Genomic DNA, 20083 nt, shown 5'->3' on the forward strand with positions numbered 1-20083 from the left:
TCTATTATTATCTACCTATATCTATCTATCTGTCTGTATACCAATCTATCCATCCATCCATCTATCTACCCCCTTCTCCCCTCCACAGAGGCGGAGGCAGTGGTAGGGGGTCCAAGTGAAATCCACATAGAGGAAGGCTCTCACCTCTCCTTAGAATGCTGGGTGAGAAACGCCCCAGTCCCGCCCGTCTATATCTTCTGGTACCACAATAACACCATGGTTAATTACGCAAGGCAACATCATCTGCAGGTAAAGTGCTCTCTCTCTCTCTCTCTCTCTCTCTCTCTTAGTGTGTACTATTTTCTAACTCCTTTCTTCCAGCATATACAGGACTCAGAGTTAGCTATTAATCTTTCTATTGTTGCACTTCGTTTATAAAGGCTCCAACATGCTTGCATGTATCCGCCTTGGTCACCTAATTGTGGCTTCCCATGCTGCTTGATCTCTTTCAGCCTGCCATTTAAGTCCCCTGTCCTTGAGATCACACTCTAGGACTTCGTTCCAAGTCTTTTTTGGTCTGCCTCTCGCAACACCATCCCCATTCACTCTTCACACTTTCTGTACTCAATTGTCATCCCCCATCCTCTGCCCAGACCATCTCTATCTACCCCTCCTCATCACAACACCAAAACACTCTAGTCCCATCCTTCCTCTCAACTCCTCCATCGTAACCTAACCCGCCCCCCCAAGTGTTGCATTCAAGAATGCACTGCACATCCACCTAATCAATGTCATTCCTGTACGTTTGAGTCTACGAATGTCCTCTTCCTTTACCGTCCAGGTCTCACTCCTATACAGCATTACACGCCTAACATGCTGCATACAAAGGTCCCATAGCATGGAGGGAGAGCCCTCTGAATGTCAGGAGGGGGAACAACTGAACTTCTTCCAATCACTCCTTACTCTAGCCACAGAGCTAGCTCCAGCCCCACCTCCAGCACGTAACTATGTCTGTCTCTTTCAGGTTGCATAATTTTTTAATGCTTTTTCACATGCAGTACTTTCCTGTCATATCTTGTGTGTGTGTGTGTGTGTGTGTGTGTGTGTAGGGGCTCATCACGTAAGTACTTCTAAAGAGAGTGAGTCAAAGACAGATTCGTATCCTTGTTGTCAGCAAAGACAGTCCCGCTGCGTCCTATGCAATTTATTTTGTCTGTTACACCTTAACATTCTTTTGCCTATTATATATATATATATATATATATATATATATATATATATATATATATATATATATATATATATATATATATATATATATATATATATATATATCATTGTAATATCGGTATACTTAAAATACAAAATACAGAATATATGAGGATATTGAGGTGTAGTATGCAGAATAAACAGCTAAGGAAGACTTCCTACGAAGCCTCCTATTACCACCTAAAATACCAAAGTTACTCTCACCAACTCCCCTCCTCTCACGGACTCCCTTCAGCCTCTCTACTACTCGCATCTGAACTCTCTGTACCCCTTTCCCAATACGGCAGCACCTGTTCAGCTTCCCTTCCTCCCTCCTTCCCCTCCCCCTCTCTTTCTCTCCTCTCACTACTGACTACCCATCCACATTCCATTTCACTGAATAGGGTTATTACTAGTCTGTGATGGGGTGAGGCTAATGATTGTGTGTGTGTGTGTGTGTGTGTGTGTGTGTGTGTGTGTGTGTGTGAGAGAGAGAGAGAGAGAGAGAGAGAGAGAGAGAGAGAGAGAGGATGATGACGATATGATGATGATGGTGGTGACTAATGATGATAATCATGATATTGATGAACAGGGTGATGATGATGATGATGATGATGATGGTGATGGCTAAAATGTGCAATTTATTGTTAGGTTGAGCACGAGAACTACACAAGCAGCCTGGTGGTCAATCGAGTAAGACCCACAGACGCGGGCACTTACTCCTGTCAACCCCACCTCGCCATACCTGCTAACATCACCGTCCACGTCGTTACTGGTGAGTTCACACACACACACACACACACACACACACACACACACACACACACTAGTGTATAATATGCAAAGGAAATCTCTAACGTGACGGTACTACATTGCCCATCTAGAATAGGCCCCAAATCCAACAGTTTTGCCACGTTCTTTCTACAGATAAAGGGAGTATTGTTTTCCATTACTTTACATCTCATAATTAGAGATAATTACTGTGGTGTCGTAAGCTGGGATAGGGTACAGACATGCGAAGGGAAGGTAGTACATTTATTTTATTTACTGCTGCATTAGCCAACAATATCCATGCACGATGTTGTTTTATACCTTGTAATTCACTCATTTAAAAAAATTCTTTTTATATATCTGACTCTGGGCATACTTTGAGAGTTTGTTCCGTGATGCCTAGGAGTCCTACATGCCAAACATCTTCATATTCCACTACCTCAGTGCTTAATACACATCATTCATATACATTATATGCAAAGAGTGTCTCATTCAGGACTGAACAGCTAGTATAAGTAGGGGTAGTTTTTCGTGTCAGTAGGTACTGTGGAAGATACTAACGTCAACCTATTTCCTGCCACAGCCAGGGATCGAAGTCAAAGAGAGCTAATCACTTCTGTAACCACCTGGCCACGGTGCTGACTCTGTTTAGAGGAATCTGTTGAAGCATGGGGCACTTTGCTACCGAATGCCGTTCTTAGGTGGTCGTAGAATATTCGTAGTGCCTCGTCTTTATCGAATTGTTTTGTATATTACATCTGCTAGGTGGGGAAGCCCACCATCCACTCACTCAATGTAAAGCTTCCTTCAAGTGATTCTGTACTGAGTGGCAAGCCAAACGGTGTCCTATAACCTGATAAACCATTTACTGTGCTGAAAGGTAACCACAGCCAAACAGACGTCTAGTCGTCTTGCCGGTTATGACACTTCAACCAAATGTGAACCATTACTTGAACCACTGTTATCACCATCCCTACCATCAGTACTACTGCTCAACCCCCACCACTACCACCATATAATGTCATGTAATATTATAGGCACTAGTACATATCTCATAGCACAATAGGTACCACTTGCACCACATGCAATACTACTGCCCAAACTCCACCGCTACCACCATATAATGTCATATGTAATATTATAGGCACTAGTACATATCTCATAGCACAATAGGTACCACTTGCACCACATGCAATACCAGGTGCTCAGGTAAAAATGTACACATCCTCTAGCCAGAATGCATGCACAGAATGTATAGCAGACGCTCGAGAACCCCATTATGCAGCAGACACGAGGGGTAACTGCCGAAAGTCTGATTAGCCCATTTGACACGGAAATCCCCACCAAGTAGTATATATTCCTGGAAATCTGGTCAGAGAGCCAGAGAGAACGACAGAAGGCAGAAAGAAGCTTAGGAGATAGGATAGTGTAGGAGGTTACGTTACTCAGCACCACGATATAACTGTCACAATAAACCCCCGTAACCCATGAGTGTATATAACTCACCTCACCGACGATGCAAGACAGACAGAAGGGCCATCGAGACAGAGCAGCACCTACTGTGCCTCAAGCTAAAACCCTATAATGAGCTATCCAATGCCTCACAACTTTAAACTGGTAACATGGTAGCTACTTACCTACCTCCGTACTTTATTAATATTACTGCAACCGCCACTGATACAACTAACACTATCACCAGTGCTACTACCACAACCATTACCACTTATACCCCCGCCACCATCTCAGTCACCACAACACTACCAAAGATTTACCACCTTCATTACTGGGACTTTGATGCATGGTCATGAAGAGTGTAGACGTGTTTTTCGTTTTGCTCTTCTCTAGCTTTCAGGGCTGCCTCACTGGCATTAGCTTTTTTTTTTCACCCTTCTGATGATGTATAGGTTACCTAGTTTCTAACTTTCCTCCCCTTCCTATTAGTTTGGAACAGTAGGTGTCTGTTCTTATTTACTGAGCTTGCCTTTGCTTATTGCCCATGGAGGGTTCCCCCCACTGATCGCTCTGGGGCGTTGATAAACACGGTTGGGCCTCCCTGGTGTGGTTTGAGAGGGTGATCTCAGCGTTAGGTGTCTGGTTCCGGGTTGTTTGTCCTTTGCTCGCTTTTCTCCCTCTTCCCACTTCCCCCGCCAGGGGGAAGTGGCCCCTATGGCGGACGCCCTTACTGCCTCCCCCCCTTCAGGGGGGGAGGCAGCACTGACGAAACCCCACCGATAGACTGACTGACTGTCCGCAGACTGAACGGCCCCAGACAAATCTCCTAGACATACCTGTACATAATACTCAGTATGTAACCCTCCATGCTCTAGGTTCTATTCCCTTGAGCAGTCTCAATCCTTTCCTCATCAAGAAAGTGATTGATTACTGTGCTGGGGAGGTGGAACAAGTTAAAAAACTTGGTAACGGAGACCTTCTAATCAAAACTGTCAATTCATCCCAGGTCAAAGACTTAATGAAACTGTGTAAATTCCATGAATATGATGTCGAGCCAAAGATCCCTCACACCATGAATTCCTGCAAAGGTGTCATCACCTGCAGGGATCTCATGGTTATGGAAGAGGACGAGATCATACGGGAACTTGCTCAGCAGGACGTAATCAGTGCCCGGTTTATCACTAGATTTTCCGAAGGCGTGAGGACGAAGATGGCCACTATTGTCTTGACTTTTGGCAAAGTTTCACTTCCAGACCAGGTCAAAGATGGCTACGAAATTGTTAACATAATGCCTTACATCCTCAATCCACTTCGTTGCTTAAGGTGTCAATTGTATGGGCACGGTGATACAACTTGTCGGGCTTCCCAGTCGGTGTGTGGCAAATGTGGAACACTGGGACATGATGCTGAACACTGCACATCGGAGACGGTACGTTGTTTTCACTGCAAGGTGGCACACTCCACTCCCTCTAGGGATTGTCCCAAGTGGAAGGAGGAGGAGGTCTGTGTAGTGAAAGCAACTGAGGGCATTTCCTACTATGAAGCTAGGAAAAAGGTGAAGGAGTTGCATGCAACTCCCACGCCGAATAGGTCCTATGCTTCGGCAGTAATGTCCCGTCCCGCAATGTGCACCGTGGAAACGCAGACTGACCCTGAACCTGTTCCTCTTGCCTCACACTCTACCTCTCCATCTGAGCCTCCTGTCCAATCCACCTCTCTTGACACCCCTGTTGCACCTTCCTACTCTCAGGCTGCTGCTACCTCTCAGTCAGTCAAGCCTAACATGAAGCCTGACAACTCTAGTAAGAATAATATGACCACCCTCACCAAGTCACGACCTCATGTTCTTCCTGCTCCTGGCCCAGCGAGGGAGAGAAAAGGGAGCTCTTCCTCGGTGGAATCTGGGACCCTAGTTATTGACGAAAACATGGAAGTTTCTGTCACCAAGCACCGGGATAGGTCCGCCGGTAGTCGCTCGCCTGCTGGCTGGCGGCAAAAAAAGCCTAAGCACACTGGCTCCCAACGTAAATCTTAAACTGCTGCATTCACTGTGTTAGAGTGGAATTGTAGGAGTCTTAGGAATAAATTACACAATATAGCAATGTTGCTTTCTATACACAGGCCAGACGTTGTTTGTTTACAGGAGATCTGCCTGGAGGATCACCCTGATCCTCCGCAGCTCAAACGCTACCACTCGTATAGAAGATATGGTCACGGAGTTGCCATTTACAAACACAAATCACACCCACAAACGGAAGTGATTCTAAATTCCACTCTGGAAGCTGTCGCGTGCAGAGTAAAATTTAATAACATGTATCTGTCTATTTGCTCTCTGTTCTGTCATCCACATGGCCTCATTGATAGTGATTCTTTAAATTCACTATTTGAACATCTTCCTGGAAATAAGTTAGTGTTGGGCGATTTTAACGCCCATCACTATCAATGGGGTAGCTTAAGGATTGATGGTCGTGGGGTGCAAGTAGCCGACCTAATACCACAGTCCAGCCTCTGTCTTCTGAACGATGGTAGAGCAACTCGTGTAGATGATCATACTGGTAACTTTTCGGCCATTGACTTATCTTTGGCTTCCCCTGGTATACTCGTACATCAAGATTTCTCATGGAACCCTTATGACAACTCCTTGGGAAGTGATCATATACCCATCTGTCTTTCTTATACACGCAACATCGTTTCGGACCCTCCACCTCCAGTTGATGTATTTTCTGCCATCACTGGCCTCAGTACTAACAAGGCATATGGGCCTGATGGGGTCCCTCCTGTTGTTCTCAAGAACTGTGCTTCTGTGCTTACACCCTGCCTAGGCAAACTCTTTCGCCTTTGTCTGTCAACTTGTACCTTTCCTTCTTGCTGGAAGTTTGCTATCATTCAGCCAGTCCCAAAGAAGGGTGACCACTCCCAACCCTCCAACTATCGTCCAATTGCTTTAACGTCCTGTATTTCAAAAGTTTTCGAGTCAATTCTCAATAGAAAAATTTTAAGGCATCTTTCCTATCACAACCTTCTTTCCGATTGTCAGTACGGGTTCCGTCAGGGACGCTCCACTGGCGATCTTCTCATCTACCTTTCAGACTCCTGGTCATCCTCCTTTCGGGACTTTGGCGAAAGCTTTGCCATTGCACTTGACATCTCAAAGGCTTTCGATCGAGTCTGGCATAAATCTTTAATTTCCAAACTGCCCTCCTACTGTTTCTATCCTTCTATCTGTGCCTTTATCACTAGCTTCCTTTCTGGTCGTTCTATAGCCGTTACTCCCAGTCTATCATTTATGCAACAGGTCAGCTCTGGAACTGTCACCCTCTGTCTGTATTTCCTGCTGCCTATGATCTCCAGTCTTTCAAACGCAATGTGTCCAGACATCTCAAAATGATCGGATCTTGAATTTGGCTCTCTATTGTATTTTGTTTTTCTCTTGGAGGGAACTGTTATTGCGGGCTCATGGCCTTTGGTTCCTTCTTCCTCGCATAAAAAAAAAAAAAAAAGATTGGGGATCCTTCTCAAGGATCGCCACTTCAGATATATCCGGGGAGACCATAGATGTTAAGGTCGAAAATGTAACTACTTCCATATTACATGCAGCCAAGGCTGCTATTCCCAAGACTTCTACAATTCATGCGAAGCATAGAGTACATTGGTGGACACCGGATTGCTGACAATCATTAAGGAAAAGCAATAGGAGATACAGGATTTTTTATAGTCAGCCCACTGAGGAAAATTTTATTGCATACAAACAGGCATGGGCTCAGGCAAGGAGAATAATAAGAAGGGTCAAACGTGACTCCTGGCGGTCCTTTGTGTCCACGGTGACTCGTACAACACCATAAAGTATGGTCCACTATAATAATATTAAATAATAAAGGCCCATACATCCCTGTAATCACCCAGCAAGTGAACAACACCATCTATGACGAGCCCGTGGACGTTGCTAACATCCTCGCCACGAGTTTTTCCCATGTCAGTAGCTCAGCCAATTATGACCAGCATTTCCAACATCATAAAAGCACGGCTGAGCTACAGTTGATAGACTTTGCCACAGAAGACGTAGACTCCCTGTACAACCAAGAGTTTATGCTAGATGAACTGCTCCTTGCCCTTAAATCCTGTAAAGATACCAGCCCTGGACCAGACACCATCACGTACGATATGATCCAGCACCTTAATAAGGACAACCTGATTAAGATGTTAGCATTGTACAATGAGATTTGGGCGTCTCAAACGTTCCCAAACTCATGGCACTTTGCGCATGTCATACTGATACCCAAAGAGGCTGGTTGTCTTATGAATCCCTCTTCATTCCATCCTATTGTGTTGACTTCTTGTCTATGTAAGATCATGGAACGTATGGTAAACAATAGGCTTCTTTTTGTTTTAGAGTCGAAGAATTTGTTAAATGATCAACAACGTGCCTTCCGTAAATACAGAAGTTCACTAGATCATTTAATGAATTTGGAGCATTGTATTTCAGAGGCATTTGCCAATAAAGAATTCATGATAGGGGTGTTCTTGGACATCCATAAAGCCTATGACATGACATGGCGACATGATATACTAATGAAGCTCTATGCTTATGGTTTAAGAGGATATTTGCCTATTTTTATTTCAAATTTCTTAAGGGACAGAACTTTCTCTTTCAAATTTCCCCGTAATGTAACATCGGATATGGAAAACAGGATCCCGCAGGGAAGTGTGCTTAGTCCTACTTTATTTAGTATTATGATCAATGATATTCTGTCATCAGTTCCCATCCCCAGGAATCTTAAATACTCGCTCTATGCTGACAATTGTACAATATGGCACTCCTCCCGTAATGCACAATTTTCAGCTGGGTGGATTCAAGCAGCCCTTGACTCTGTCCACCAATGGACCTTGCAGTGGGGATTTAAGTTTTCCATCCCTAAGTGTGCTGCTGTAGCTTTTATGACTCGTAACGTCCCCGATTTGCGTTTATTTTTGGATAATCAAGCGGTACCTTTTCAAAATGCTGTAAAGTTTTTGGGCCTCCACTTTGATCGAAGAATGAATTTTAAACTTCACATTAATACTTTGCTTGCTCGTTGTGACAAATCGTTAAATGTCCTCAAGTACCTAGCGGGTACTACATGGGGTGCCGACAGAAAATCTTTATTAATGGTGTATAAGTCCCTTATTCGATCGAAGCTAGACTATGGCGCACAGGTGTATGGCTCGTCGTCCGATGCCACGCTGAAAGGATTGGATGTGCTACATAATAAATGTTTGCAAATATGTCTTGGAGCCGTCCAGTGTACCCATGTAACTCGTATGGAAGTGGAGACGAATGCGCTCCCCTCCGTATTCGCTGTGACCACCTGGCCTTTTCATACGGCATACGAACATATAGGAAAAGTAATATTGGCATTGTGGCCTGTACCCCCCTGCGTCAATACCACCATCTCATGCGGGGGGTGCGTTGGCCACTTGCTGTTTGCCTCCACTTACTGACTCAGGAGCTTGGTGTGGGCCCCAGCAACTGTGACAAGTTGGTGCTTAAAAATGTAGCGCCTTGGGAGCCACCCGGCTTTAATGTTGATGTTACATGGCTCCCAGCACCTAAGACCAAGGCGCCCGAGGCGGAGGTTCACCACTTGTTTCGTAACATCATCATTTGGCCTTTGGGGTCCCACCACTTGTACACCGATGGCTCCAAGTAGAGTGAATGTGTGGGTGCAAGTGTGTGGTCAACTGAATGTGCCCTCAGGTATCGGTTGCCGACTCATACATCTGTGTTTACCTCCGAACTTTTTGCTATTGACAGAGCCATAGACTATGCTCTTAATTCTAGCCATGACTCATTTGTCATATTTTCTGACTCGAAATCAGCCCTTCAGACAATTGCATCTTGCACTACGGACTCGCACGAGATCCAGGCTACATTGTTAATAAGCTGCATTCATGCAACAAGTCATTCATGCTGATCTGGGTGCCTGGTCATTGTCGCATCTACGGCAATGAGCAGGCTGACTTACTTGCAAAGTCGGCTGTAGAGCTCAAGGAGACTTGGGACGATCCTTGTGCTCTACGGTCGAGTCTCTCTCTCGGGAAGAAATCAATAAATCTTCTGTGGCAAGGTCAGTGGACCAGACTTAATATTCAAACATGTAAGCCGTACTTGGGCGACTGGGACACTGGCAACCGTCCCAGTTGCCTGGAAGAAATAGTGTTGGCGCGATTACGGCTCAATGCCACAATTGTAACGCACATGAAACCATATATGGAAAGACGATTCTCACCGCACTGTGACATCTGTAATGCGGTGTTATCTATCAGTCATACCATCCTGCGCTGTCGGCGATTTATTCGTGAACGCGCTTCACTTATAAATTACTGCGGTGCAGTAGACGTCCCCTTCACCCATTCCACCATCCTGGGTGATGGGGACATTGTTATGACTGATAAATTGATGGCTTTCTTGAGAGAGACCGGACTGATCAGAGTAATGTGACTTTTTTACTGTATGGTTATGGTTTTTATCAACTGTAAATGTGTATATATTGTATTCTTAATTAGGGTTGACAGTTGACGTATTTGAAATAGTTCCTTCTCCCACTGACCTATTTCTAATATTGATGTCCCCTACATTAACCCGTCACGTCCCAAGGTTTTCCGCACCTCCGACATGCCCCAATCCCGAGGTATTTTCGAAAAAAATTTTTTTGGCTAAAACCTTCGCTTTTGGTGAGAAACATCAAAAATTCATAGAGAAATCGCTCACCTGAGGTTTACAATACCCAATCCAGGTAGGAGTTCCTCCTTACCTGACTGGGTTTTCTAATATGCTGGCACCAAAGAAAACGAGTTCTATGGGAGGGTAACTATTTCATCCACTCATAAATGGTATTTATTTATTTACTTGGTACGAATGTATATGTAGTATGAGAGTATATTGGTTTTCAAGCAGTAATAAAGGCATTATAAGCATTGTTTCACTCACTAACTAATCACCATACCTGACCTTTTTTTGCCATATTACCTGATCATTATTTCTGGTTGTTTCTTCTTCTAATGCTATGTAAACATTGTCCTCCACATTGTCATCGATTGGGGAATCACTCTGGCCCTGAATATCTTTACTAGCCAGGTCAATGGTAACAGGTGAATTGCCGAGACAATGGCATGAGTGGGGGAGGGGGGAGGTTATGTGGTGTAAGGCATTGTCCCTGCTTGGCATCTTGTAGAGGAATAGAGGAAGGTGTCCCGTGTATGCATACGAAAAATCACGCGCGAAAATTGAAAATTGTGCAAATTAGGGACCTTGCAATTGCACGACGTACTGGTACGTCGCCGGGACTGGCAAATGCAAATCGTTGCAATGTACCCATACGTCGATGGGACGGGGTGGGTTAAACCCCGTTCCTCGACTGACAGTCACCAGCTGATGAGTGCAAGTGTGCATTATAGAAAGGTATTGGGCACTTGCAGTCAATGGTGTCTGTTGGCCGAGGTGCTTCACTTTTTGTACATACTATGTAAATATATTTTTATACCATCCTCTTGAAGCTACTAATTAGGGCCGACAGCTGACGTATATGGAAATGTTCCTGATTCGTCTGGTTCTCTTTCATATATTGATGCCCCCTACAGTATATTAGGTTGTGCCTCGACTGACAGTCACCAGGTGATGAGTGCTGGTGTGTAATGTAGAGAGGCATTACATATCTGTAGTTGATGGTGTTCTCTTGGTCGAGGTATTTTTCTTTATATCATTAATGTAGATTTAGATATTTGTCTTTTTAGGATTTAGTATAGGTTAGCGATTTGTCTGTCAGGTTATTAGCTGTAGGGAGTTTAGGTTAATCAGGCACATTTTTTTTTTCTCTCTCTTCCTATTACACAACGGAAGGGTAAAAAAATTTAAAAAAAAAATATGGAAAACAAACAAACAAACAAACAAAATACAATAAAAATTATATATATACGTATGTGTGTATGTGTGTGTGAAAGATATATGCATGGATGTGTGTGTATGAATGATGTATATATATATATATATATATATATATATATATATATATATATATATATATATATATATATATATATATATATATATATATATATGTATATATATGTATATATGTGGCTATGTATATACATATATATATTTGCCTTAATGACCAGGGGCTTCGGCTCCAATGGTCGATAGGCAAAAAAAAAAAAAAAAAAAAAATCGTTACCACCACTTCCAACACTGCCACCTCCCCAGCCACGACCATCACCTACCACCACCGTCGTCACCACTACCACCACCTCTGTTAATTACCACTAACACTACCCATTACCACGACTATTCTTACCATCATCACCCTAACCATTATCACCACTACTTCCCTCCCACCATCTCCACCACTACCACCACCAATAACAATAACGTGCTCTGATGGTAATGACATCGAACTTGCGCCACTATATTGCTAACAAGGGCCGTAAAAGCGTTGATACGATACGCCATAACAAATATCTCACAGTGGCTAAAATACGAATTCAGAAGCTCGGTTCGTTTGACCCACACTCTTCAATCATTCAGTCGGTGCAGCGGAAATGCGTCGGATCCGGATTCAAATTTGTACAAAATCTTTTACTGCTATGGCCGCTTTTATATTCCATTCGTGATATATCCAGAGGCGCTGTAGATGGACGCCTTCATGTGTTGGCACCGATATTCCCAGGTGGTGGAGCTGCCCAGTTATACAGATGTCCCTATCCTGGTAGGCAGGAGTATGGACTACTGAAGGACAGCCTTAGCCTGTAGTCCACTGGGTTCTCGTTTCAAATGAGACTAAGGTAACAACAACAACAACAACAACAACAATAATCAGCCCCTATTACAATGTTATCTGTCTGTCTTTCTGTCTGTATCTATCTATCTACTTATATCTATATCTCTGTATCTATGTATTTGTCCATATGTATGTATGTATCTACCTATATCCATCTCTCTCTCTCTCTCTCTGTATATATATATATATATATATATATATATATATATACACACCCACTTATCTATCTATCTACCTGTACATTACATACGGTAATCGACTGTACCTCCTAGTAAACGGATGGATATCTCCACTAAACCTTTGACTGAGGTAGGCCTTTCTGGATTAGCGTTATCTTTGGCTGCTAGTACTTCTCCAGACTGAACAAAATTGTCTGGTGTATCTAAATAATTATAATTCCTAGGTGTACCAGTGGCACAGAAAGGGTTATTCCAGTTAGTATGTGAAGCCTCAAAGTGCTAGGACTTGGCGGAACAAAATTATTTGGTATAAGCATAACATGGTGAACAAATCGTCTGGCGTTGAGTCTACAATTCACGGGTGTACCAGTAACACAGAACGTGATACTTGAATTAATATTTGAAGCCTCTGACTGCCAAGATTTCTCGCAACTGAACAAAATCGTCTGGTATTAACCTAAGTAATATACTTTACTGCATCAACCGCAGCAAAAGTTAAAATCATCTGGGGATAATATTAAAATGAAGAAGACGTCAACATACTGAGGTTACTGGTACGGTGGCCGTGTGTGATGTATATGTTGTTAATTATTCATATCTGAACTTTAGAAGGTATTAGTAGTAGTGAACGTCATGGTGGCCCTCTCAATCACAGTGTCAAACCAGGCAGAAACAGTGCCAGATAAATACTGTGTTGTTGATATGGTTCAAGTTGGCTGCTCACTAGCATGCAAACCACAGATTCGTTTTTTTTTTTTTCTGGCATAGTTTTTTTTTTTCTGCTTTAATCAAAGAGATCAGTTTATTCTGTGTTTTAGTGGAATTTGCTTTTTGTGTGGAATAGTCAGTGTTGTTGATCCGAATACATTATTTGTGGTACTGGACTGGGTGGGATATATTATCACAACATTTTTGTTTGACTGTATAGTAATTTCTTATATCTTTTTTGTTGTCCGTTCTATCTCTTGTCTGGTTTCCTGAATTACAGGAAAATAGCTCTCTTATCATTCAGTCTAGTCACCAACATCGAATGAGTGGATGGTGGTGAGTACCAACACCCATCACAAAGTTGAAATTCCCACCCAAAGAATATAAGCGGTCTTCCCAGGTCAGTCTGTTGTAATCTTAAATCATTCTAGATACAATGTCTAGTGAGTGTCATTACCCCGCCCTCTGTCATGCCAGGTGACATACTGGTATGTCACAGGGTCACTGAGTGACACGCACCATTACATCGAGTCATTGGGTAGTATGAGTTTCAGTGGTGAATATTCTGGACTCAGTAAAATGCTGTCTGGCAACTGTACCGAGGGCAGGCGAGTTTTCAAGATCTCGGAATCCCGATTTCACTCCACAGGTATAAACACTCAGTCATACTTACACAGTGGCGTAGCTAGCCGTCTGACCCTGGAGGGGGAGAATGCGGGGGGGGGTTGATATCGATGGGGAGGGAGAGTGTGTGTGTGTGTGTGTGTGTGTGTGTGTGTGTGTGTGTGTGTGTGTGTGTGTGGGTGCTACTATTACAACACAGCTTCTGGTGCTGACTGCCAAGATATCACATGAAACATTTCAGAATTATTACAACAGTTGAGAGTAAATATTATAGTACAGTATACTGTACAGCACGTCCGAAATCCTTGGAAGTTTAAAAATATCTAAATACTGCAATAAAAGATTAGATACGGATATACTGCAAGGCATATTTCATTAATGTAATGAAAATATTACGTACCTGATACTATGTATTTTGCTCACTCAGAATGATCATTATGTATGGGTTATGAAATGATTAAGTTTCCAGTACTCATAGACAGTCTATTGCAGAAACCCATCATAGCCTGCACTGACCACAGATATTTCACGATAAAATGTAAATGTTATAATTAAGCAGTGTACATTGTACGGAAAATAAAGTAGGTTTATTTTATTTGTGTGTGCATGTATGTTTGTCTTAGAATGGCTTAATTGTTCTATTATTCTGATACACTGAGAGCTTCTTTACAAACTCATCCACATGCATATTTTCGGTTCTTACTTGTTCAATTCCCAGTACACTGAAATCACCAAGCCGTAGGCTGAAAGGTGGGGAGGTCTGGGGGGATGTCAGCAATTTTGGGGGGGCTTATGCCTCCCACGCTACTGCACTGACGTACTTCATACCACCTATCAGCACGAATCAATCCAACGACTATCACTTCATCGTTACTGTCAGTCTGAAAACAGGCATTCAACTGGAATTAAAAGCTCTCGACTGCTATGTCAACTTATATATATATATATATATATATATATATATATATATATATATATATATATATATATATATATTCTATCTATCTATCTATATGCCTAGGCTGCTTTCCCGAAGGAAAGGGAGGTAGCCGAGACAGGACGACACTCCCCATGTACTAATGCTTTCAAACATATTCATTCGCATCTTAGCCCCAAGGGGAGAACGGACGGATCCTCACCGCACCACACCGCACAAGGGTCAACTGCGCAATGCAATCAGTGACATCCGCAGCAGGGCCTGACAGCAGAGCTGGTTTACCCCTGCCACATCATAACAGACCCATCCCCTTACCCGCACCTGACCTGACTAGCTGATCATATATATATATATATATATATATATATATATATATATATATATATATATATATATATATATATATATACAGTATATATATATATATATATATATATATATATATATATATATATATATATATATATATATATATATATATATATATATATATATATGTATGAATAATTCCCAGGATCACATGATATTTATACACCAAAACTAAACAACATCAGGTGAAACGCATTTCCCAGAATATCTAAATGGAATGCTTGCATTACAAAGTTAAAAGCTGATATATGTTTCCCTACACTCAAGCCCCGGGCAGGGTAAGGCGAGGCAAGGCGAGGTAGAAACTCCTGTGGTCAAAAGGTGTTGCAGGAAAGGCGAGGGTGAGTTATGACGGGGCGAGGTGGTGTTAGGGTGGGTTGCGTGTTTTTTCTTCGGGTACACTTAGTCATCCAGTTGTATTGGCCATGTCGATGCTAATTCAGCAAGAACTGATTTGGCAACATCTCATCTTACTTGGGAGTAGGTGAAAAAATTCGGCTAATAACCATACAATCATCAGAAAAAGCCGTGTTTTGACATTAAACCAGCTTATACCTAATTAGGTCTAACCTAACGTTATCCTACCATAATACCTTATACTGTTTGGGGGGATGACGAAGGTGTGACGCTGCCGAATCTTTTTTCAAGGCACTCAGTCAGACTGCGGGCGGGTGGGGTGGGGTAGGGATGGGTGGGGTGGGGTATGGATGTGTGGGGCGGAGAGGGGGTAGGGTGGTAACTGGGTCTTTTAAACAGGGTCACTTCCTGTACTTACTCTCCATCCCCAGGTAACTCACACACCTGGCTCTAATGCTCTTCATCACGTTTTTACTTTGTTCAGTTTACTTCAGTTCTAGGTAAAGGGTGCTGGTGAATAGCAAACATACTACCATTCGTCTTTTAGCTAAAATGTCAGAAAACTGCTTCAAATTTTCAAGGTCAGGTTGTCTGCCTAAGCTGAATAACATCAACTGCAAGATAACGGAACAAAATCCAAGAACCCAAGACATATCACCCATCTGTACAATGTTTGTACACTAGGGTAAAATGAAATGTGCTTAAACCAAGGGTATACTCCGGGCCAACAGCCTGCATGAAGTTATTATTATTTTTATTACTACAATATAATAATAATAATAATAATAATAATAATAATAATAATAATTATTATTATTATTGTTGTTGTTTTTGTTATTGTTGTTGTTTGCTGTTGTTGTTATTACAGTTGGTTGTGAGCTTTATGGAGGTTAGTGATCTTTCCAGCGTAAAAGCATACCTGAATAGTTAATGCTTGAGGTAAACCTGCTGGCTAGGTCGCCAACCATATTTCACAAACACAGATGTAACAAGTTAAAGACTCAGAGAGCGCATATCCCCGCGAATGCCTGTACTGGACAACTCAGATCACCACCAAAATTTATTTAGCTCTTCCTTTGTCCATGATCTTCATATCAACGAAATTCCACTGAAATCCATTAAAAACTTTTTGAGATAGCTTGTGGACAAACAAATAAAAAAACAGTCCTGAACTGGGACTCGAACTCAGATCACCACCAAAATATAATCAAGTCATCCTTGGCCAATGTCCCACATACTCAGTTACTTTGTAATCCACCATTAACTTATATATATGAGGGCAAACAAATGTAACATGTAGGCCCATAGGTATACCATCAGGAATTCGGGTTATTTTAAAAAACTTTACAACGACTGGGTACATCCTTGGAAGAGGGGTTGTGCTACACTCTCGCAGTCTGGTTGATCTCTGTCTCTCCTTTTTTCATTCAGAGAGAGTTAAATGAGCTTTCGTTTACCCAATGCCATCAAGTTACACTGAGTAAAGGAATTTTCTGATGTATAAACATAAAACAGTGTCTCGGCATTCCCTTCCTGAGTTTGCTAATTTGGCGAGAGGAAACTGTCAGCGCCAATCAGCACATTCAAGCAGCGTCTGAATCATGAAAACTCAGCAGTAAACATACAGTCATTTACATTTGTCTCCCACTTCTAAATTGGATGGCAAATGTACGGGCCCATACCATGTGGCATATCTCGTAACGGTGACAAATTTGAGATTAAAGACTTGTCCTCTGAGAGTAAATGGGTTCATGCAGATGATCGTAAGGGGACTCCCAGGTACTTCAAATTGGAGGAAAATCAGGAAAAAAAAAATGCATCTGTTCTTCGTCTACAGTACCTCCTACTGTTCCTGTCAAGTCTTCTCCTTCTGCCCTTGCTACCCTTTCATCTCCTTCTGCTCTTCCTGTTAATGAGTACAGACAAAATCTTCGCTCAGAAACTCACCCAACTGTTTCTTGTGTTTCTTCCTCCACTTGTCAGGGCCCCTTAGCTGATTTGAATATTAATCCTGATTCCTTGTATAGGTAAGATGTTGTGGAGAATGTGGACAGCCTTGTTCGCACTAGCTGCATTCGGATAATCTCTGGGTGATGAGGACAGGGATGGAGTCCTCCGCCCAGGGGCACTGAAAAAGCCCTGGGGACAAGTTATGTTAGTGGAGGGCGTGATCTCAGTCCGTAATGATCTTCAGAGTTTGATAAAGTCACACAAGAATTTCCAAAATTTGCTAGTCAACTGTCCACCATACGATCCATAATCACTTCCTTAGCAGACAAACATGTGAATGGATCTTGAGGGGTTCTGGCGTATGAACCTCTTCAATGGAAACTTGTTTGGATCGAGAAACTATTCATTAGTTGAAATGCCTCACTGCCACATAGTGGCCATGTCGGAAGGTCACGTCAACGTGTAAAGCGAGGTCTCTTTGATCTCGGTGGGAAAGGCCGGTGGTGTTTTTGGCTTAGCAACATCTAGTGATTTGTCAGCATATCATGAACAGTTGGAAACATTTTCTTCAACTTTGGAAGCACAGCCTAGGTTGCTGAATGTTCACCATAAGTTATTAGGTAAGACTGTTACACATATGAAAGAAATGGGCAACCAAATGAACGAATTTGGGGATGTCTTAGAGAAATTGAATGATAAAAATAATGTTGTCAAAGAAATATTGTATGTCAGCTTTCATCTTGAATCATTGTCTCGTCCCTCTAGTCATTGATGTTAGAGTTGAGGATTTTTATTCACCTCTTAATAGATGCTGCCAGTGGTTATGTCACCACAGACCTTGTCCCGATGTCAGATCTTCGTTTAGTTTTGGAATGGGCCTATAGCTTACACAAAACAAACAAACATGGGTGAATACATAACCATTGCCGGTTTCTATGGCAGAGGTAACCATTATCAGAATAAACGGACTCAATCTTTCTGTCCTACATCTAAATCTATCCACCACAGCCGATGAGGTTCATCAAGAACTAAACCACCCAAGATAAACAGAAGCCAGTGCTGGTGCACCGAGGAGCTGGTGTATATATATATATATATATATATATATATATATCATCAGCCGTTGAGGTCCACTGCAGGACCGGCCTATCCCTACCGAAGCAGGGACGATACAGCCAATGTATCTCTACCTAGTGGCTTAGGCTTTCTGGTAGAGACTATATGTTGGGTGAGAAGTGCTTGTGAGTGTGATTGTAGTGTTGTAGTGGCTTTGGATGTGTGTGTAGTCTGTGAACCAAGTGTAATCGGCCCGTCTTAAGCCGATTGGGTGCAAGCATACTAGTATGCGACACTGGTTCAACCACAGCACCCCTTGTGTCCGCCAAAGTAGCAAGTGGCTTGGAGAAAGCTTCCCAAAGTTTTTGCAACTCTGGCGGGAGGCAAACCCACACTCACCAGCGTGCGAAACGCACACTCTACCACTGTACCACAGAGGCTTCAAATATATATATATATATATATATATATATATATATATATATATATATATATATATATATATTAGTATATTTAGGCAGAATGTTTTCTTTTATACAAAAATCATTAAAGACCAAGGCGTAGCCATTGTTCACTATTTTTCTGTTGATCTTTTCGAGTTTTCTTACACATTGTTTTACACTATGATTCAGGTTGTAGATAATATGTCCAAGATCCATGTCGTAACTATATTTTATTAATTATTTATTTTTATTTTTCGTAGGACGTTTCGTGTATCCTTACACATCATCAGCGACTGTAATATAGATACAATACAATATAAAACATGGCATATACAACATAAACCTATACAATATATATACTGAAATGTACAACAACGACTAATAAAAGTGTAGAGTTACAAGAGTATGGATAAAAGAGACAAACCTTTTAGGTGAAGTCAAGTATGAGCTACAGTTAAAAGTGTGTGGATAAAAGAGACAAACCTTATAGGTGTAGTCAGCTATGAGCTACGTGGTTGACTGCGAAGGTTGTATGGGTGAGTGGGTGTTTGTGGCTGTGTAGTGTTGCCAGTTGTGTTATTGTGTGTGTAATGTTCATTTGTAATTGTCGCTGCTTGTGGTCGGGCCTTTGTGTATTTAAACAGTTTGAGGGTACGATCTAGTCCGGTAGTTTGGTTGTTTATGGCCGGCGTGTTTTCACGTATGAGAAGTGCTTCTGCCAGTTGTAGTCTAATGTGGTCATGACATTTTTTTATTATATTAGTATTTTCTATTAGAACTTGTCTGTTTATTGTTGTGTGATGTTGAGTCATATGATCTTTTATAGAACCGGATTGTAGGTGCATGGTTAAACGTCTGCTTAGTGTGGTTGTGGTCATACCAATATATTTCATGTGACGAAGTTTACAACCTTCGTGTGGGCAAGTGAATTCATAAACTACATTGGTATGTTGAAGTTTGTTGGTTTGTTGAGCTGTGTTGTTTTTCATAATCATGTTGTTAACTTTCCTGTTTTTATAGTAAATAATTAAACTGAGCTTGTCTGAGGGGATAACACATGATGTGTTACGTGTTACAATCTCTCTAAGTACACGTTCTTCCGTTTTATAAGCAGGGGACATCTGATTACCATAATACATATTGTGGGTAACAGTATGGGGAAGCGGTTGGACATTTGTGGTTGAGACTTGTTTTGAAATAAATTGACATATTTCTCTGTCAACTATTTGATTGGAA

The 20083-nt window shown here is 42.0% G+C and overlaps 1 pseudogene; it reads left to right on the plus strand.

Moving 5' to 3' along the window:
* Positions 1–20083, plus strand: part of LOC145391128 (uncharacterized) — a 95437-nt pseudogene that overhangs the window by 66319 nt on the left and 9035 nt on the right.

Source organism: Coenobita brevimanus, chromosome 17, assembly GCF_032717465.1.
Source record: "Coenobita brevimanus isolate Jiangsu-jjx chromosome 17, ASM3271746v2, whole genome shotgun sequence".
Classification (NCBI taxonomy): domain Eukaryota; kingdom Metazoa; phylum Arthropoda; class Malacostraca; order Decapoda; family Coenobitidae; genus Coenobita; species Coenobita brevimanus.